The 22,074-nt window shown below is 42.8% G+C and overlaps 1 long non-coding RNA gene across 9 annotated transcripts in view; it reads left to right on the top strand.

Annotated features, from left to right (window-relative positions):
- The first annotated feature begins 4,922 nt into the window (after nucleotides 1-4,922).
- LOC134547070 (uncharacterized) overlaps nucleotides 4,923-22,074 on the top strand; it is a 148,105-nt gene continuing 130,953 nt past the window's right edge. For 5 of the 9 annotated variants that reach the window (XR_010079360.1, XR_010079361.1, XR_010079364.1 and 2 more), the window contains exons 1-3: nucleotides 4,923-5,098; nucleotides 15,619-15,782; nucleotides 17,260-17,303. This is a non-coding gene — a long non-coding RNA (uncharacterized LOC134547070). Of the gene's footprint in view, nucleotides 5,099-12,330; nucleotides 14,149-14,479; nucleotides 15,783-17,259; nucleotides 22,017-22,074 lie in introns of those variants that run through there. The other 4 variants (XR_010079359.1, XR_010079356.1, XR_010079358.1 and 1 more) reach the window with 4 other exon arrangements.

The raw sequence follows: 22,074 nt of genomic DNA, 5'->3' as shown, positions 1-22,074 counted from the left end.
CAAAGGGCCAGGAATGGTGGAAGTTCAAGTGAGTACCAGCAATCAGCTGTCCAAACACCTCTGACCATATGTTTGTTCAAAGTGGCACATGGTTGTAAAGTGGCAGGCACTGTCTTATGTACACTACATTTTCTTCTTGAGAATGCTAGAGTTATAATGTGGGAAGTATGAAGAAGATAAAACCAAAACAGACAGGGGAAATCCGTTTTTCTTCTGGAAATTAAACCAAGAGGATCTACTACTGCCAATTACAGTTGTCATGCCAGAGTAACTTGGTGTAAACCAGTGGGGTAAGAGACAGTGCAAACAGATAGTTACAGATGGTGTGAGAGAGGACAGAGACCAAGGACTGCCCTGTCCACAAAGCCTTTGTCATAATCACTTGCCCATTGTCTCTGTCATCCCACTTGCATTAGTGCTGTGAACAGTTGTAAGGTGCTGGGACACGAAGGATAGGACCCTGGTAGTCTGAGATGAGAGAGGTGGAGCCGGAGGCAAAGACTCGAGATAGAGATGGTCACATCAGCACAGAGGAATGCCAAACTCCCAGGAGTGACAAGCCAAGGTGCTTGACAAGCTTCACTTCCAGGTACTGAGGAGGTCAAGATAAAAGTAAATTTCAATGTGGATACTGAGGAGGTCAAGATAAAACTAAATTTCAATGTACCTTGCTTCACTGCTACTCTCAACCTCCTTGATGTTGATATTTCTGTGTCCTATACCTCCAGTTTCTCCTGCCCTGGTACCTTGGAGAACACCATGCCTTTTCCAAGAAGGCACACCAGGTAGCTCAGCAGCTGGGATAAGCTTTTGTGCCTGAGGTTGCTTTGGATGATACCCTGTCAGGGGGTGGTATTTACCACTGTATCCCATTGTGAACTGTGTCACCCTGACAGCTGATTTTCCCGAGTCTGCAGTACCTTTTGGGGCACTGGCAGCCCTGAGGTGTCACGTGCAATCTGCTCAGTTCTTACTTTTGAAGCAGCGCTCACCCATGGTGAACTGCTGTTCTGCAGCTGCTGGCCAGAGGCATCATAGGATTCTTTTCAAGGTAGAATGAGGGATGTGCCCCATTTGGCTCCTTTAAATTAGGCCTACCACTTCTGCACACACACACAAGTGTGTCTGCACGTGCATACAACCCTGAATGAATTCCTGGTTATAATGTGCATCACAGGTGTCCTTTTTCACTGGGAGACAGCCTCCAATCAAGACCCCAGTTCTTTGGAACAATTTTTGAAGTGTTAAATTCTGCTTCCAATTCTGCTTTGGAATAAATTCAAAGCTTTTCAAAGGAAAAGATGAGGTTTTCAGTTCATGCTGTCTCCAAAGAAATGGCTAGACTCCACCTTAGAGCTTCAAGACCTTCTGTTACAATCTTTATCAAAATCTGTATATTTTGATGAAATATTCTTGCTTTGACTTAATCAGCATTTTAATAGAATGCCTGAAAATCGAAAATATTTTTATTAGTGGTGTCATGGGTTGGCACTGGCCAGATGTTAATGCACCCATGAATATGTTTTTTTCCCTAACAGCTACTGTGGGATGTGATCAGGAACAGAGCAGAGCAGGCTTAAATCTTGAAAACAAAAAAAAAACCCACCAAAACTTTATTACATTACATAAGAACAGGGACAGAAATACTCTTAAACACACACAGAGACAGAAATAAAAACTTCTTAGAACATTTCTTCTCCCAGTTTCTACCTCCCCACCCATCACTCTTCACAGACCAACCTTTGGGTTTTAGATCAAACAATCACCACTCAAAAACAAACTAATCTTCAATTCAGCAAGGGAGAGAGGAGTCTCTCTGGCACTACAGACTGTTCTCCAGAACACACAGGTCTACTCCTTATGTGTTCCCATGTCACCCGTGGCACCGCCCGGAGAAGTCTGCCAGGGTGACTCTCTCTTTTTCCTATGTCCAGCGCTCTCACCGCTGTCTCATAGGCCAAAACTACATACAGGGCTCTTTTAAGGATGCTGCATGCCGAGCTCTCCCCTTTTTACCCAGGGACCGGGGTTCCAGGAGCAGGTCTGCCCTGAGGGCAGAGGGCGCCACCTCACCCTCCCCCTCTTTTCTCTGCTCGCTCCACTCTTCTAAGTGCCAGTCACTGTAGCAAAAGCAAGGGCAGCTGCATCTACCCAAAAATGCAGTTTATGTTCAAAAGAGACTTAAGTTCAGTCTATGGCTGACATTATGCAAGAAAAGTCTAGCTCCGAAGGCTACTCCTCTCATTCTTTGCCCATCAGGTTCCTTCCAATCGTGCTTTATCACCTCGGTCCCAGGCCGCTTCTTTCTCCTTTTTTTTCCAAAACCACCAGTCATGAGAATCAATGTCTAAGAAAAGTTTCTTTCTGCCAAGCAAGGGTTAACAGCTTCTATCTCCCAGCAGGGTGCAGGCTCAGGCACTCCCAGGATCCGCAAACCCCCACGTGGCTGGGCACCTTCTCCCAGAGTTTGGGGAGGAAGAGGGGGTGAGCACACACAGAAGGCACTTCCACAGTTTTCCACCCCTCCATCCTGGATGGGGCAGTTCAGTTCCAGTCCTGTCTCCTCTCTTCTCTTCCCCCGGGGCTCCGGCTTACCTGAGCCCGACCACGTGTTTTCCCCTCCCCCACCCAGCCTCGGCTGGGCAGGGGAAGGAGGCCTGACACGTCCCCCTGCTGAAACCGGGATCTAAAAAAGAGGCCGAACCCCCTTGGGGTCCTGCTTTTAACTCTTTGTGTCCTCAGAGGCGTGTCCAAACCTCTGAGTGACCAATCCAGGTGCCAGCAGAAAAGCTGATCACTGATTGGACTGCCCACATCCCCCTGGAAAAATTCACCTCCCCCGCAACCACGACAGTGGTGCATATCAAAGTATCTTTAGGATATCTGTTTACACTCTGTGTTTGTTATGAGTTTAAAGATCACAAAGATGGTCAAATGTCTTAATGCTTCAGATTGAGAGACTTTTTGAACTTCCTGCTCTGCACAAATCCTATTCTTTCCCTTCAAGTGGAAAAATTAATGCAGTGATTAACAAAGGTACATCTGAAACTGGGATATCTACCTACAGACTGCAAAGGTTGCAGGAAGTGTTGTTTCCAGTAATTGAATATGGTGATATAATTTACAAGTGCTCAGCCACAACTTTGCACAAATCAGACAAAATGCTCCTGATTACTTAGATTATCTGTTTGTCACAACACCTCAATTTTCTGACCAAAGATGATATTTCCCCTTTTATTTACAGCCTTCCAGGAGGCAAAAGGTTTCTGAGAACTGGAATTGCTTGGCTTCTTACATCACTGCCAGTCAGATGGGCTGCCCTTCAGGCTGCAGCATTTGCAGCACCATACACCCTGTTGTTAAATCAGCTGTCCTGTGATGCAGGGATACATGCAATTTTTGCAGGTATATGCACATGAGTATATGCCCACACATACAAGACAATAATTTGATGGTGTTCCCTGTTTGAAAGAGATAATGTTCACTTGTTTGTTTGAGTTTGTGGGTTTTTTTAATCTGAATTGAGAAAACAACTCCTATACAATAGGAGCAGTTCCTTTGTAAATGGCTCAAAAATTGGTTTGTGGTTTGGTGGTTTGGAGATTGGTTAGTTTTTTATTTTTTTTCCCAGCATTTAATGTCCTCGGGTAATATAATCCCCATGCAAAATTATATTACTTGCTCTAAAGCAGGTCTGATTAGCTCCAGTGAAGCAGAACATTGATATGATCGTTTATTACATCTACTTTCTGTGTTTTAAAGCACTACATTGTGTTTAGCATTGACTGAAACACAGGAGATAATGGGCAGCCCATTGACTGTCTCTGAGCTCGCTGCTCAGAGCGAGCTTGGGGTGGAGAAGGAGATCAGTGCAGTTCCTCACATAACACTGCAGCAGCTCTGCTGCTGAGCACTGCACCTCCTCTCTTGTGTCAGAGGTGCAGTTGTCAAGGCCATCCCTGCAGCTGTCAAGTCCTTAGTCATTTGAGTTCTGGGGAAGGGAAAAAATTGAGCTGAAATGTGAGAGAAAGAAAAATCTGGGATTTTTCTGTTAGTAAAGCAAGTAACGTTGTGTGAAGTGCCCTGATATGGCTTTGTAGTCCCAATATACAAAACATTGTTAAAAAACCTAAACAGAAATCCTGATTTTCATACAAAACCAAAGTAACATGAATTCTGTGCAGAGATTTAGGAGCAAGTGAGCTGCCTTCCCAGGAGCAAGGCTGCCCTCCAGCTTCACAAGAGACAAAAAAATTCAATGCAGGTGAAGCAGGTGGAGTGGTTAGTGTGGCGTGTCAGGAGCACACCTTCCTCACTCTGCAGCCTGGTGGCCTACTCCTTCCCACTCCATGGCAATCCTGGAAGTTCCAGGAGTGTGCTGTCTGCTTTGTTTTGTGGGAGCAAGTGGCAATCACAACTAAGCTGCAGCACTGAAAAATGACCAGGTGGTATCAGCCTTTTTTCAAAGCAGGGAGGCAAAAGATAAGGAGAAAAAAAACCCCAAACAGTGGCTGCATGGGAAAGTTTACCAGCATGTGTAGAAAAGGCGGAACTCAGTTCCATAAAGAAAATAAACTAAGATGTAGTGCATTCTCTGTAACATTTCACTTTGCCATTCAGGCAGGGCCTTTTTGAAGTCAGTGGGAGTCCTTCCACTGCTTTCAGGAGTTTTTGGAACAGGACCATCCAATTGTTTGGGTTGCTGACACATAACTGGCCCTTTCCCTGTTGCTTTAAATGAATACTGCAAGGGAAAAGCCTCAGATTCTCCTGTGCTCAGAAGACACTTAATGTGTTGTACCTGCACCCAAATGTGTTAAAGCAAATGGGTGTGCCCAGCAGCTCAATGTTTATTTGCCTATACTAGTGCTGAGTTTACATCAGCACAGGAGATTGTGCAGAGGACGTGGCTATGGAAACTGGGCAGCAGGAAGAAATGATCTACCCTGCTGAGCAAGGTCTGCTTTGGAACAAGCTATGGCACTAGGAGCAGACATTCCTTAACCCTACCTCTTCCAAAACAGGTTCCTTTTCAACACCTGCAGTTTTGACAGAAGGTTCTGCTCTGGGACCAGCAGAGGGTTGGAGGGGACTAGAGGTATTTGCATGGTTTGGGGTGGAGTTGAAGTTGTGCTAACCTTTAGCTTAGAGATCACAACTCTTCAGAAAAAGAAAAGAAGTTGCTCAGCTACAAACTCAGGGACAGGCCATTCTTTTCTCTGTCCATCTACAGAGGTAAGCAGGGAGAAGAGGAAAGGAGATGCTTGCACATTAGGTTAGCAGCAAGGTCAAGCTTGCAGATTTCTATCACACTGCCTGTTCGCAGTTTTCCAGATAGACTTTTATGAGTCTGAGTATCCTGAGGGGAAAAAAACCCCACAACAATTCAGCATTGAAATTCTGTTAATTATTTAAAAAATAAAACAAATAACTGAGCTTTTATTTTGAATGTTTGAGTGAAAAGTGAGAGGCCCAATGTCTATCTAAATGTAGAATCACTCAGCATGCCCAAAGCTAGAAGTGAACCTTTGTTTTTCCTTAAGATACAATAAGTCACAGAATGTGCTGTTGGTTTGTCGGAGTCCATGTTTCCATGGATCCTCCACAGAGAGTGAGAAGTACAGAGATAGAATTAAAACCTTTAGAAGAATTAGAATATATAAAAGCTTTAAATGCATAAAGTAGAAATCTAACCCTTAGCTTTAAGCTTTACATGCCCTAAGTCCTAGTTCAGTGTAGAAGGACACAGCTTCAGGCTTAGTGATAGAGTACAGACATAACAAAAATAGAGTAGGGTACTGTTTATAATTTTTAGTATGAGTTTTATGTACAACAAGGTAGAACCTTATGCTAGTAAGATAGAGTTTTACGTTAATAGATACACTATGTGCGTAGGTTTTGACGCTGATCTTCGTAGTTTTACGAACTTTAGAATTGTACCTAGATTGGTTAGTGTGTAGATAAAAAATATGAATATGCATTTTGCAATTTGGGATAAAAAGCCTCTGTGTCAGTCAGTCAGTGGGAGGAATTGGTCGAGTGATCAATCCGATCAATCGATCCAACCTCCACCTCCTGCAGCCTGTGGATGGAGCCTTGCCAGGGAGCCGAATGGGATTCTAAAGGTATCATCTATTGTAGCCTGGGATCCCGCCCCTTCCCCCTGCGAGGGTGCAGGACCCCTGGGACCCCTCCTTGTCCCTGCGGCCCTGCTTTCGGGAACTCTGCCAAGTTGGGGACCCCTCCATTGCCACTGTGATCCCCGCGGCCGGGACCCCTGTCTGGGATCTGTGATCTTGTGTTCCCTTTCTGTGATTGTGACCCCACGGCTGAAAAATCCTGCATGGGGTCAGATGGGAGGCTGATTTACCTAGAGGCTGTAATGTCAGATATGTGCTTTGCTTATAGTCTTACTAGTTTTGCTTGTTAGGAATTCTATGCTTTGTTTGCTGTTTCATTAGAGTTGTGTGTGTTAAGATTTCTATGCTTTGGTTATTGTCTTGTTTAGACTTTGTTTGCCTAGGTTTATAATTGGTTGTAGAATAAGGCCGCTCTCAGAACTCTTATGCCTTCAGATATGTGCTTTTGTATAAATAAATTACTTTATTTAGATACTAAGATGTTGTAAGACCTTATAGATACTTTATACCAGTACAACGACCTAGGCATTGGTTGTTGGGTGTTACAGGCTGCTGCTTCACACTATCCAGTGCTAAAGTACTCTGCTGTAGTGCTCTGCTGCTCACTGGTTGTTCTGTCTTTGCAGTGTCCCTAGTTTGGGATTCTTCATGCTGATATTTCAGTGTGCCCTTTCTGAAATGCTGTTACTTGGGATTTTACTAGATACTACTCAGTTCAGGCCACTCCAGCTGCCACTGAAAATAAAGACCACCTGTCATTTGGGTCCACTGCTCTGACAGAACACAGGGGACTGGTGTCACTGGTGAAGAAAACTGTTATGACTTCTTAGGGCTTACGGGTAATAAGTGTGGAATTGTTTTTGATAAAGGGCTTAGCTGTGCAGTGGGTCAAGCAGAATACTCCTTCCTCCCACTACATAAACAATGCAAAAACCAGAATATTTTAGAACTAATGGCTGGGCTGTGGCTGTGACAGGCCAAGAACAACACCAGACTGGCAGGACAAGGAGAGAAGCCCTTGTCTTCAGAGGGGAGTGGCTTGGTTCCCTTAGAAGAGACTCCAGAAAAACTTGTATGTAGGAGGACTGAATTGTTTAAGGGGTATGAGATGAACCTCAGTGAACCAAAGGTGACTGAGAATTGCATAGAGTCATGCTCCCTTTGAATGACTGTGAGGGCCACAAGCAGGCTAAGCATGGGTCTCTTCTCCAGGATGGCGTATACACATCCAGCTAAAAAAGGATGCCAGAAGTGAAGGACAAAACAGTTACAGCAGCCGCTGTTTGGTCTGACAAGGAATGTGCTGAATGTCCAGCACGGGATTTCTGCAGCTGTGGTCACAGCTCCACTGGTAGCATGATGCAGGGTGGTGGATGTACATTAGGGCACGGCACCCCAGTGGCTGAATTAAGGAGCAGTGTTTCACTCGACACTTGTGTTTCACCTAATACAGGTTTGTAGCCAGGCAGGCTCCTCTTTTAGCTACTGTGCTACTTGGCTTGTGAGCCAAAATGTTGTGGTGCAGAAAGGGAAAAATTGCCTTTTGATGTGATACCTATCTAGGAGTTCTAATGTATTCATCCCTCTATTATCTCAGCACTAAATGTGTGTCATGGCCCTGCGAATTCTTTTCTCTCACAAGGTGTGGTTGTGTTTTACAAGTAATCTTGTGCTGGCTGGCTGAAATATGAACCCACAGCCTTTAGACCAATACCATAGAAGTTGTAATGTTTTCCTCAGACTGGGGTATTGGTTAGCTGCAAAGCTGCCAAAGGACATTCCACAGTCAGAGGAAATTGAGTGTAGGTGGGCAGCCCAGAGCCCAAGTGCATACTTAATAAACTCTCCATTATTATACTTAGAGGGGTGAGTCACACAATAATCATTCTGCAATCAAACTCACTGTTGAGTGTGTTGTTTTTTTCCTTTTAAGTCAAATTTCATGTAAAAGTTGCCAATGCCTCACAGAAGTTTAATTTCTGGAAGTGGGAGAAAATGAAGCAAAGCTAGCTAGCTGAGACATCTACATGTGTGCAAATGCTGCCTTAGCTGTGCACTGCTTGGGTTTCTTTGTATGCCACAAATAAAATATTATTTTGTTGTCTGAGGCTGAGGGACTCTGGCAGAAAAAAAGGAGCTTGGACAGCTCTATTGCCTGATGCTAATCAGAGATCACCAATATTAAGCAGGACTTCAGTGCTGGGAAAGCATGCATAATAGGTTTATGCATAGGCCAGCAGCACCACTGGGTGGGTAGGCAGTCACTCACAGGAGGCATAGATAAAATATTGTGCATATACAAAGCATTTTCCCCCCAAGAATTAATCCAGTCTGGTGTAACATAGAAATTGTTGGGGTTTTGTTGTGCCTAAATCAAGTTTTTAAAGTAGAGAGCCTTTTCCAAGAGACCTCCTAGGACAGTGCCTGGTGCAACCAGCACTGGTTGTGACAAACTCCAAGTGACTGGCCTGTGGTGGCTGCCTCTGATCTCATGCTGATCATCAGCTACCCCTCTGCTGTTTTGGTGGGGTATGATGACACTACAAGTAAATGGACATGGGAAGAGCTCCTCAGAGATTTTGAAGGCTTTGTGTGATCTTTGAACATCACTGCCCAATATTCATGGCAGTCCTTTTCCAGAGCTTGCTATCCATGTTGCACACAAGAAAGTCCCATCCCCTATAATGAACAGTCCCAAGGAGGGTCTTCTGCCCAGGGATGCTGAGGGTTTCTCTTTCTCCTGGGGTTCTCTCCTGTGGTATTTCAAGCAGGGGAAGGGTGGAGCAGTGTTTTGTTCAGGAATGTCTTCCAGCTCTTTTCATCTCCTGTAATGGAAGAATTTTAACTTAGTGAAGCCACTGAGGTCTTGCCCAGCCCATTGCAGTCCCCATGAGTCATAGGCCAGCACCAGCTGACACATCTCCTTCAGCTATCACGAAATAGCTTGTAGTCACAGAGGCAGAAATAGGAGAATACAAGGAGTATTCAGCAATGACAGTCCCCCCTTTTTACTTGGTTACTTCTTGGATTAGCCTGTTTAAAAAGTTATTAATATCCTGACAGCCTAAATGAGGAGAAGCTTGTTTCATTTAGATGATGTTAGGAATTAATTCTCTACTTTGAAGATATTTTTCCTGCTCACTGCTTTGTCCTTCAAAGACATCCTAGGGTTGATGTCACCCTAGAAAAGCCAAACCTCTTCATTTCGTTGCACAGTCTCCATGTTGTCCTGCTTCATCTTTTGTCCTCAACTATACCCCAAGGGAGCAGAAAGGCTACAGAAGTGCTACCTAGCCCTGAGACAAGCCAGGAAACAGGTGCCCTTCTCAGCCAAGTGCCATTCTGCATTCATCCAGGGAGCACTCAGTAATTTTATTGTTGGAACCAGGTATCTTGCTGGCAACACGAACGCTGAGGTGTGGGGAGCTAATGGGTCTTTTGCTGAATATAAAAATAATTTCTGATTAGTGTAATGTGCCAGTTATTCAGCAGGAGACAATCAATACCTTTGTATTGTGCACATAAACATCACAGCAGGCCTTGACTACACACTGGGGTCCCTTGAGAAGTACCTGTGCTGGTTTGGGAGTCCCAAATTCTATATCTGGATGCTTATACTTAAGCCTGTCCCTCCTTCACGTCCTCCTAGTGCTTAGGGGCGATATCAGCAGGAAGGAACTGTTTTCAGAAAAAAATACCTTTCATTTTTTCTGAGTCAACCCTCCCCTCTTCCATAGGAAAACTGAGCCTGGTGGTATTGTGCAGGTGTCTTCTGGATGATGGCTTAGGTGAAGGGGGCCTTCCAGTCCTGTGCAGTCACAGGGCACTTCCTGACATTGTTTATTGGAACAGCTATTTGTTTCATCATCTTTTCACCAAACCCACTTTTTCCCTCTGCCACTTCAAACAATATTATTCTTATGGAGGCATTTCAGTGGTTCAGTGACCACTGTATAAATTATCCTTTGTGCCAAAATGTTTAAATGAGTGTTTTTAATTTGAAATGAGCACTGCCACAAAAACTCTAAACATTATCAGTTGCTGTTTTTACTTCCTTCCTTTGGAACAGGAATGAATGAAACAGTTGGGATAAATAAGACTATATTACTCATGCCTTTTGTTCTTAACTAATCTGAATCTCAGATGAATGTTTTTTCCCTGCAGGACAGATATTGGTCTCTCTCTGGCCAGTCTGCAGCTTGAGTATCACATTTTGTTTGTTGCTTCTCTCCATGGATTGAAATTGATCTGCTGTTTTCCTTTGCTTCCTCCTCCACCCCCAGCACAATGCCTTGATTTAAATGCTGCACCCAGGTAGTGCGTTAAGGCATTACCTTTTGGGTTTTCCTGTCTCAGAGTGTCTAGCAAAGCTGGCTCACCTAGGACTGTGTCCCTACTACTGAAGATAATAAAAGCTTTTCCTTTAACATTCATGGAAGTTCAGTCTTCCTTTAACGTGCTGCTGCACATCCTGAAATCCTAGAAGCTAGTCCATCTTCCAACCCATCTTCTGGGTTGTAGTAGCTATGTCTTGGTTTGGAAAGACAGGTATCTGTAAGGGAAAACTGGAGTTTCCCTTGGAATGGAGAATGTAAAACCCCTTCCCTCCAAATTATTACAATTTTGCAATTAGGAGTTTTCAGGCAAAAATATGGGAATAGGAGTAACAGTTCTTTACTAGGAATATTAAAAAATGCAAATGAAGTAATAAAATAAAACAAAACAAAAAAACCCCACACAAACAAACAAGAGTTCTAGAGAACCCTGACAGAGTCAGGAATAAGACCTGACACCCTGTTAGCCAGGGTGTTGGAAGGAGTCCAAAGAAGTCCTCCTGGAACAAGAGATGTGGTTCTGTTTGAGTAGAGATGATGACAGATGTAGTTCTGTTGGAGTAGAGATGATCCTGTAGTGGTGGTGAGATGAGTCCAATCCTCTGAGAATCCAGTGGAAAAGAGGATGCTTGGTGTCCTGAATCTGGGGTTTTATCCAGGTAGGAATGCTTGTCTCCTCCCACTGGGTGGAGCATCTCACAATGGAATGATTTAATTTTATCAGTCATATGGTGAGCCTTAGTGGCTCATTAACAGCAGATATACCCCTGGAGGGAGGATGGGTTGTGGAGAGATAAGGAACATTGCTCCCCTTGGTTTTAACAGCTAGCTCATTAACACCTACCCCCTCCACCCCAGAGTTATGAGGAATGGGTTATACAAGAGAAAAACACCTCCCCAACTGGTTTCAACAGATGGCAAATAGAATACACATTTTTAGTTAGATATTACAACCCAAGATAAGCTAGTAATAACTCACGAGTGCAGTGAAGCTTACAGGTGAAGATATTTTTTAATATTCTCACATCCCTTTTGAGAACTAAAATTTCTGGTGCCAGTTGTTGGTTTATGTGTCAGTGGCCAATTCTTTTGCCTTGGCAATGTTTGTGGGGCCATTAAGTTATGCCACTCAAATGTGTCCCAGTGAAGAAACACTCACTGCCGGCACAAAGCACAAGTGTCCTCCTCTGATCTCAGTGATCCCCACTGTCACAGCCTGATAGACAAAGTGAAGGTTGTTAAATGGTGAGAAGAGAGGTTTTTAGGGAACCATGCTTCAATTTGTCTTGAGGTGACTTGTAAAAACAGTAAACAGAGATAGTTGTTTTAAGGATTTTGGAAAACCTCTTGTCTGCATCCTTTTAAATAAATACTGTTTGTTTCCCTCTCTCATGTAATAATCATAGGCAACTTCTGCTGTGCTTGCTAAGCCTGTTCCCTCTTCACCAGGTGATGTTTACCTATTAGTGCAGCTTGCACCAGAGGTTATTCAGTGCAGCTGAACCCCAGGGTCTGCTCATTTTGTGGCACACAGCTCATTAGTCAAGATAAATGATGATGTCTCTGTTTAGAAGACCAGGTCAGTGCTGTCTCATTTTCAGACATCCAGTTTCTGTGGTCGCTGAGATTCCCCTCGTTGTTTGTTACCTTTCCTCTTAGTGTTATCTCATCTTCTTTCAAGGGTGTGATAGTCACCTCTGCAGGGTAAGGGATCTCAGCAGGTAGATTGTTTTGCTGATGGAAAACACAGACATAGTGTAGCATATAGTGAACAGACTCTGAAGAGGTGCTTTTACATCAGCACTCTGTTCCGCTGGTATATGGAGAAAGAAAGATAAAATATTGGCACAAGTGACAAAAGAAGTTATATGAAATAAGGACAAAAGAATACACTTGTAATCATAGAGCTAAAATGCTTAGGGATTTTTATAGGTCAGATTGATAAAATACAAGATGAGACTTTGTAGCCTTAATGTTGGAAGTAGGTGTGGTAGAGAGCTGTGACGGGGTATGACTGTTCCCTCTGTATGTAAAGGACATGTACAGCTCTGTTGAGTGGGGGAAGTATTTGCCACAGGATAATGGGATGAGAAAGGCACTGCAGCTACAGCCTGCTTACAGTCACACAGAGAACAGCTGATAGCTAGGATTTGTTATTTCTCCTCACTGTGATGTCTTAGTCTCTCTGCCAATGGCCATTTCCTTGCTAATAAATGTCTATGTTTCCTTCCTGTGTCGTATCCTACCTGCACCCTGCTCTTTAACCCCTTGAAAATCCCATTTATAGAAGCTGTGCTGCCTATCCTGAAGTTGCATGTCCTTTCATGCATGAGGAGCCTCTTTCCTATATCAGAATTTCTCATTTTCCTTCTGGATTGAGGAAGTCATAGCCAACTCTGCTTCAAAGAGGCAATTGAGGCGGTAGTGATGCAATTTATCTTCTTTTATGTGAGAAGGTCAAAACCACTAATGATGGTGCTTGCTTTTCTAAAGCACTCCTGATCATCGGAGCTGAGACCTCATGCATTTCAGGAAAGTAGGTTCCACTAAGATACAGTAGGTCATCCTCAAAGTGATGTATTCCAAATTGTCAGGTGCATGCTTTGCCCCTTAATAAACAGAGTTTACTGCTTCCTATCACTCTTTATTTGCTCCCTCACCTTCCTTGGCAGAGTCTTTTTCTCCTTCCATATGTCTATCCTTGTTCATGCAAACTGAATGTCTGCATATCATCCTCCTTCCTCTGAGCACTATTTTCTCATGACAGCTTGTATATATTTTGACTCTCTTGGCCTGGGTGACTTAGTTTTTATCTCACTGCTTTGCCAAAAAATATTTCTCTTTTTCTTTTAGATGTTCCCTTCTTGGTCGCGACTGACTTTGTTTCCTCTCCTCCTCCCACAGAAGTGACAGTTTTTGCAGTTCCTCAAAATTGAAGTTTTAAATACCTGTAGATGATCCAGGGATCAGACTCTGTTACCATCAGGTCTTATTCACAGTATTCCCCTGTAGGAGGGGGGAACTCTTGAACATAAAAAGTTTAACTCAACTTAACAGGCCTAAATCAAATGTCATACTGGTACATCTATATAGATTATATAGACAGTTTCTGAGATGATCAGGGCATGGTGCTTAGGTGCATCCCTGTCATGAGCTGATCCAGATCTGCTGGTTTAAGAACCTATAACAACTGAGAAGCATCAAAATCAGGATCTGATTCTGAATTTTAAAGGTTAGGTGTGTGTTCATTTCCCAGCTGCTGGAAGGAAAAATTCAGATGATCCCACTTTGCAAGGTACTTTCCTACTTCTCCATTCTTTCTGCAGTATGGAGAAACCAGTTTCCCTTGTGAACTATCCTTCAGGAATAAGGATCAAGTTAAATAGTAACCTAAAAGGCAGGAAGAGAGAGCTGACTGTTCTCCAGCTGTCACCTTTTAGGTGGCTTTTTATAACCCCCTCTAATTCAGACAGGCTAAACCATCCTTGAATTAGCACATGGCTGGTCCTGCAGGGACAACACAAATGTTCTTTTACAGAACAGGACCCCCAGGAGTGGATGGACAATTATTTTCACCAATGTTCAGTGCTGCAACTTAGGTATCAGTGAACATTTTGAAGAGCATTTTTGTCATGGCTCTGCACGCTCATGCTGTGTTGCTTGGTGCTGAGGAGGTAAGTTGTACTGCCAACAGTAGTGCTACATTCATGTTGGAAAACAAATGTAGTGGAGATAATTGAGGAAATCTGTCCAAAATGCCTTTTCTATTGTGTGAGAAGAAAGTGAAGAGGCAAGGGAGTAACCCCTGTGCAATGAAAAGACATCTTTTACCAAGCTGACTACAGATAGAAAGAAGACAGACATTTAAAAGGCTACTGTAATGTGCATTTGAGATGAATCAAAGACCAGTTCATTTGTTTTTCAAGGTTAATTGAACACAGTGGGTTTTTTTATTTTTCTTTTCTTTCTTTCTTTTTTTTTTTTTTTTTTTTTTTTTTACAAAAGCTGTTCTATCTCTTGTATTTGAATCTTCTCAAAATGTGCTGTACAAAGCCAATACGTTTCCTGCCTTTAAGGAGAAGGGCTATTGGACTCAACACAAGAGGTGGGTTTGCTTTTAGTTCATGTTCATTCCACTCTTTTCACTGGACCTTTACCTGTGTCTGGGTGCACTGAAGCACGTGTGCTGTGAAGAGGGAACATGCTCCCACTTCTTTGATTCCTCCTGATCACACTGGAGCTGTGTAAAGTGGCAGCAGATTTTGATTTCCCACTGCCCTTGTCAGTCTGGGTGTACAGTAAAATAACAGCCAAGCTGTGTATCTCTGGTCTCCCACTGTAACTCCTGCTGAGATAAAGAAAAGGGGCTACTTCAGCAATTACACTGGAAGTCATCTCAAAAATGAGTAACATCTCCATGGCTGCCAGCCCCAGAGGCTCCATATGGACTCATCCAGCTGAGCATCTGTGGAGTTTTGGCTCTGGTTCAAGAGGCAGAACTGCTATTCACATGTGTTTTTCTGGAGCTCCATTTCTGCCCCCTCCCCCATGCCCATGAGCCATCCCAGCATCCATGTCCATGAAGTTTTAACATGGGCTTGCTGCAGATGAAAGATGGATGTCAGCCCCAGCAGGTCAATATAATCCCCTAAAAAACATCCATTCGTGTTGGCAAGAAAGCCCTTAGGGAATATATCTTCTGGAAATACAACAATTAAAAGAGATGGCTTGGGGTAATTGCACTTAATTGAAGGGAGAAATACTTTTTGTAGCAGAAAAATGAGCACTTAAAAATGCTTGGCCAGCCAAGGACAATTATCCAGTTGGTGATGTGCAAGTTAATCCATTTTAAATCACCCTTGCAGTCAGGAGAGTGACGGGGAAATGCCACCAGGATGGTTTTGCTCTGGGTACAATCAGGGGGACTTCGGTGATGGTTGGGACCAGGCTTGTTGGGCACAACCCCTCCTTGCCTTGTCCTGACTTCTCACCTAACAAGGTGCTGTCTGCCACTCTTACAGGCCTGCAGAGGCAGCCTGGGGCCTAAGTGTGAAGAGGGGAATTGCTGCCTTCCACCTTGGATGTTGTCCGTAATCCACAGTCTGCTCCCAAGGTTTAGCTGACGCTGCTCTGTTGTTTCACAGCGGAGCCGCCCCGTACTCCAGCTGCTTACGGTGGCAGCACTGGCCTCAACAGGAGGAGCTGTTCCTCCTGTCAAGGGAAATACAGCAGGCGTGGCTGAAATGCAGGCAGAATAAATACACCGGCTGAGGAAAACAAAGCTGTTTCCGTGGTCTTTCGCCCACTGGTACGTCTTAAACATGAAGCTACAATTTTTATTTTTATTTTTTTAAACTTGGTTCCATTAAGAGGATGAAAGGACACTGAACTGATTGTGAGCTATATAAAATTTGCAGTTTCCTAAATTTACCCAGAAGCCTCCGGAACCAATCCATCCTGGGATTTGTCTACAGCATAAACCAAACCACCTGCTCAGATTTTGTTTAACTTGCATGAGTAAAACACTTCAAACTCACTTATGTGTCACAAAAGACGGAAGGGAAGAAAAGCTGGAGCACTGGCACACTTCCCCACTGCCCCCCTTTCCCTGTGAATGCAAAGAACGGGATTCAAATGCTCGTTTGCAGGGAAGCCTCCCAGTTTTTTTCTCTTTTAAGGAGAATGACAAACCACCGAAGCAGCGCTGCCTAGAGCATGGAATGCAAGCATTACCTCATCAGCACACAGCCCTATTGGCTGGCGATAACGGGAGGTGGGGTGTGGGTGCTGGCCCCTCGGTGGGAGCTGGGCTTTCTCATTATCTCTTTCTCTTTAATTCAAGGCAACTGACCCTTTTTAATGGATGTCACCTGCAGGGACAGCCTGGTCTTTATGGCAGCGTCCTATAAAACAAAGAAGGACCAGCCCAAGTGTGATCATAACGAGATTGAACGAGATCAATAGAAACAATTTATAAATAGATATCCTTTAAATGCAATAAGCAATTGTGTATTCAATATGGCAGTTTTACTCATCCTTTTAAAATTGCTATTAAATCCCACAGAGCAGCTCTAAAAATTATGCAGTCATTAGAATCCATAGGGCTTCTTGATTTAAATTTTTTTTTTATCAAGTCTCTGTATGCTTCCTAAGGCTAAATTATGTAATTTTTATTCAGGACCACCCTCTGTCATTGGTTTTCAGAAAAGTCATCATTGATTGCAGAGAGCGTGAAAAGTCTGGTGATGATATTACTTACCTCTTGTGAGGACCTGGCTTTTCAGCCACTGAAAACATATTGCTCTGTTGGGACACACAAGGAAATTAGAATTTCAGTGCTAAGGTAAATCCCAAAATACTTTTTGAGGGACAAAGTTACCATTCCTTTTACAAACAAGGAGAGCAAGAGCAGTTAAAGTCACCTTCCAATGTGAGAGCTGCACAAAAGTGGCAGAATCAGGACTAGAAGCATTGTGTGATTTCAAGCAATGCTCTTGCCACTGGCCTTGGTTTTCACTTAGATCTCACTGCTGTGAAATTCCTTTTGGCAATTACAGCAATTCAGTGCAAATTAAGCAAGGATCTCAAGGTTTATCTTTTGATGAATAACATGGCCAGGTGCAGACACAGTTCCAAGAACCTCTTCAACATCTGTGCCGTACAAAGCTGTATGCCATGTGTGCTGCAAAAGGCCTTTAATCCTTTATTTCCTTTATGGTGGTTATTAATAGGGGACTGAGTTCTGTCTTTGTGTCTCTGATGTTGTTTCCTTTGTTTCCTTTTAGGAGCAGCACAAGAGGATAGAGAGCAGACAAACTGCAATATCCTGGTAATTAACTACCTCAGCAATATAGTGGCATCACAGCAATGGTAATGCTGTGTAACAATTTGCATACATTAGTTTTCATGTTCCAGGAAAGCAATTTCTGTAGCATTTGAGAGAAAAATAAGGAGGAAGAAAGGGAGAGAGGAAAGGTTGAGCTGAGGTCAATATAGGACTGCAATTGAGATTGCATTCTGAGAGAGAGCTAGTGAGGCTCTGAAGGTTCTTGGACCTCTGTTAACTGGGAGTAATTCTAACTGTAAATAGGTGTAACTCTACTTGAAGCAGTTAGCTGACAAAGCTGATCCAATTTGGAGAGATATTTCAGCACCTTTGGGACCCACAGATTTTAACCAGCACTGCAGGTGCAGACTGTCTCAGCTATACCCAAAGCCGTGGGCCTGCATTTGCAGAGCTCGTGGTGCTGCACAGGCACACTGCACCCTCCCTGCACTGGTGCCTGGCTTGGGAGCTCAATTCCTGAGCAGAAGAGAAGACCCCCAAAACCTGTCACCATGTCAGATGATCGTGTACTAGCAGTGGAGAAACAGAAGCTTTGGCAGTGAAAATTTATCTGTCTCTGCCAAGCTCCTTTGTATCCTGAGGTCCTTTACACCAGGGCTGTTTGAAGAGGCATCAATAGACTCCTGGACATTGAGAGGTGCAATCACAGAATCATAGACTGGTTTGGAGTGGAGGGGGCATTAAAGACCATCTAGTTTCAACCCCTCCATGGGCGGGAATGCCACCCACTGCACCAGGTTTCTCAAAGCCCCATCCAGCCTGTTCTTGAATGCTTCCAGGAATGGGGCACCCACAAATATTCTAGGTGCTCTTGGATCTGGGGTACAATGAAATAATCCATTGCCAGGGCTGGTTGTAGGTAGGGAGAGCGGCTCTAGCTGCAGCTGCTATGCTGCTGCAGCCACCGAGCCTCTCCTGCTCCTGTGCTGCAGATCATCATGGGGATGAGCCTCAGCAGAGGAAAAAAAGTAAAGCTCCTGCATGGGCAAACCCAAAAGCTTTATTTTTTGTCATCTAAACTGCTGTGCGGTGGCAGTGATGTTACCCCATGGTTGTCACAGCAGTTTGGTTGAAACACTTGGATCAGGAGGAGGAGTCCATGCTCTGGCAGGCAGTATGGGATGGGGTACCTCAGGCTAGGTTCAGATCAGTGGCAACCTGTAACCTCTCTGTTAGCTATGAAGATTTTTCTCCATATTTATATTTATGTGACCTGGTGGCATGTGTCCCTTAAATTCTCTTTTTGTTCTTTTTTGTTGATTTACTCTGTGACTTTAGGAAAATTACTTAATATCTGTGTGCCAGAATTTATGTATTCATAACATGGGTGTATTGTTAAACAGCTTTCTCAGAGGGACATTGTGAGGCTTAATAAATTCATGCTTGCAAAGTAATTTATGATTTCAGATGAAAATTGTTAGAGACGTGCAAAGCGCATTATAGTTAAAATATAGGATACAAAATAATAATAATCAAAAGTCCCTGAAGATGCTGATAATTCCAAAGGGGGAATATTTATGACTGAAGTTACTAATAAAAACATCAACCACCGTGTTACAAAGTAAAATTTTTCAACTATATAACATTAGTTAATCTTATGCTATTTATTATTCTGTTTAGTTATTTCCATTCTCATTGCATGGAAAGAAAATCTATTAAACTGATCTATTCTGGATTTATATCAAAAGGACATCAGTGTTTGCCCAAAATAGGTCAGAAGAGTGCAAAGCCATGGCATGTTTGTTTGTATGGCTACCTTTATTGATAGCAGAAATCTACAGGATGACTTACCTGAGTGAGTCCAGAAGCTTTTGTGGAACCAGGGCTTTGGTGTGACGGAACAAGGGCTTGAAAAATTGTCTTCTTGCTATAAACAAAAAAGTCCACAAAGAATAAAGTCTACACAGGGTACCAAATCCCTGGAAAGAAATTGTGTGGTATGTGCCAAAGCCTTTTCAGCAACAAAGATTTCATTCTGTAACACAGAAAACGGGGATTAGTGTGACCTTCCACACCTCCATAAAACAAAGGTTGCCTCTGCACATGTCCAGGCAAAAGTTGACAAGAGGAAAGAAATAACTCTTGTGAGGTGTTTCAGAGACAGCTCTTGGAGAAAAGGCAGAGCAAAGACCAAGAAAGAATAGAATTTGCATTCTATCCATCAGGATACAATTCTTTTGTGTTTGTAAACATTTGGGATTTGGTCAAGATACAGTCCTTTTTTGTCTTGAGCCAAAATCCCAAAACCTTTGGATCCCAAAAGCAAGACCATGACTATTTAAGGTTTGCACCAATTTGTTCAACTGTAAACCCTACAAAACATAACCTTTGCTGTGCAGCCTGTGTCCCCCTTCAGGCAGCTGGTCCCTTGGCAGGGAGGGTGCCTGCTGGTAGGTCAGTGCAGGATGGATAGGTGGGTTGGTTTCTGTGCTTCATGTACAGTTAATATCAAATGAAGGGCTGTGCAATCTTTTAAATAAAGGTGATTTTCCTGTCACGGGACAAATTATGAATGATTTGCCTTCAAAAGTCAATGCTGAACCGTGGCAGAAGAGACAAGAGAGTATTTTGACTGGAAATGTAAGGCCATAAGTTGGACTTTGAATTTCCATTTCCTAGACATATCTATGATGGTTCCCATGTGGGGGAAAAAATTAAGAACCATTTTTACTGTACTTAAGAAACTGAGTTTATTTTCATGGAGCTGTACTCTGATCTCTGCTGAGATGAATCTGAGAAGCTGCCTGTTTTGAGCATGGAAAGCCTGAAGGGTCTCTAAGTAACCATCAAGATTCTGGCTGAGAGCAGCCTGAGTTTTGAGAGCACTCTGGCCTCAGCTTCCCGTTTTGCAGCAGGGGGACTCAAGCGGTGCTGGTCTTGGGACATCAAACACAGCAAGCCTTGTTCCTGTAAACTGATTGCTGGGTCATCCTCACATGATCATGAGCTCCCAGAAAAGCAGATTACACAGAGTGTCCAGTTTGGGGAGGACTGTAGATGCTCTTCTTAACATCCTTAGACAGTGTGTTTTGATGAAGTATACATTTTAGGGACCTAACAGGGAGTGAGAAAGAAAGGGATAATCTGTCTCTATTGAAAAGACAAAAGGGGAAATGTGGGAAGTATTCTAGCCCTCAGCCAGAAAAATACCTCAATGTATTAGTCATCTGAGTGATTGCAACTTGTTCTGACAGTTCTAATGCCAAATATGTGACTGAAAAGCCTAGGAATACCAGGTGTCCATAGTCTTTTTAGCAATGATCAACAACTCAGATATATTCTTTGAAAAACCCATTTTGTTTTAGATAGTTTGGGGTTCAAATGTTTACAAACCCAAACTCTGACTTTCTCTGCACTCTGGGTAACATTTGTGGGTCTTAACAGTGCTTGCATTTCTGGAGTAGTACAGAAGGCCTTAGCCTCAGTGCTGTGAAAGCAAATGTGTGGGTGCCTTCACCCAGAGCAGCTTCATCAAATAAGAGGTTTTCTTAGTGCTGTGGGCAGGTCTGATCCAGCTGTGAAGTTGGGACTGTGTTACATGAAGTAGTCCATGCTTTCAAACAAATGAAATGAGGGAAAGAAGGAATAATCTTCCCGTTAAATCTGTTCCTGCCTAGTGTATTTCAGATATTTAGCACTCAGATTTCTTTTTTTCCTGTGATATGGACAGATTAAAAAAAAAAAAAAGCATATGGCAACTGGATATAATTCTTCACTTAAATGATGCAAAGTATATTACAAAGGTGAGAAAATACTCCTTTTCTCTATTCTCAAAAATGTAAAAGGTATAGAGGCAGAAGTCCTGCAGGTAGCTGAACAGAGTGATGGAAGAGGTGTTCCTATTTTATTATGTTCTCTGTGTCTCAGCTTGCTTCCCTGATAAGTGTTGGAGTCTTGTACTGTGCCAAAGGAGGGGACTTTGGAAAAGACACCAAAGTACATAGCATTATGAGAAGTGTTCATAAATATCTTTGTAGTGTTAGACACAGTTCTTGCTTGGAGATATCTGAGTTATCAAGAGTTAGTGCTCACTACATTAAATGTTTACTTCTTTTTAGCATTTCAAGTTGTCAATAAAACACTTAAATGTGTATGTGTGTATGTATCTCATATGGTGGCTGTGGGGAACTAGAGATTTTAAATCAAAAAAGACCATGAAATATTCTGGGTTTGACTTCTTCCTTATAAAAGGTCCCTAAACTTCATCCAGTTACCTGCATACTGATTTCAGTAACTTCTGTTGGGTTAATGCAAATTTGATCCTCATCTGAGAATGTCAAATAAGTAGGAGTTGCTATTTCCTTTGGTAGTTCATTCCATGCATTTGTGCCCCTTACTGGAGAAACTAGGGATGAGGCTGGTAAGAGGAAAGACTGAAAATAAGGTTTATTTCTACCTAATTACATAAAATTTTAATGTTTGTCCTTTTACTCTAGAGTTTTTCTATCTTCTCATTTATCCCAGGAAAATAATTTCTGTATATTTTTTCAAAGAATTTATTGATAATTGTGCCTTTATCTGGACTTCCTTGTTCTAAGAAAGCTGATCTTCATTTTCCTAGTGTAACACATTTTCCCTAGCCAACTGAAAACTTTTCTGGCTTCTTTATACCTCTTTTTCAATTTTCAAGTATCTGTTTTTAAAACTTAGATAACAGATTTTACTACACTTTTCTACTATTGGTCTTGCCAGTCTCATATGCTCAAAAATATTGTTCATCTGCTCACTCCACTTTTCTTGTACAGGGTGAAGA

This window comes from Prinia subflava, chromosome 2, assembly GCF_021018805.1.
Source record: "Prinia subflava isolate CZ2003 ecotype Zambia chromosome 2, Cam_Psub_1.2, whole genome shotgun sequence".
Lineage (NCBI taxonomy): Eukaryota > Metazoa > Chordata > Aves > Passeriformes > Cisticolidae > Prinia > Prinia subflava.
This window is presented reverse-complemented; position numbering and strand designations above follow the sequence as displayed.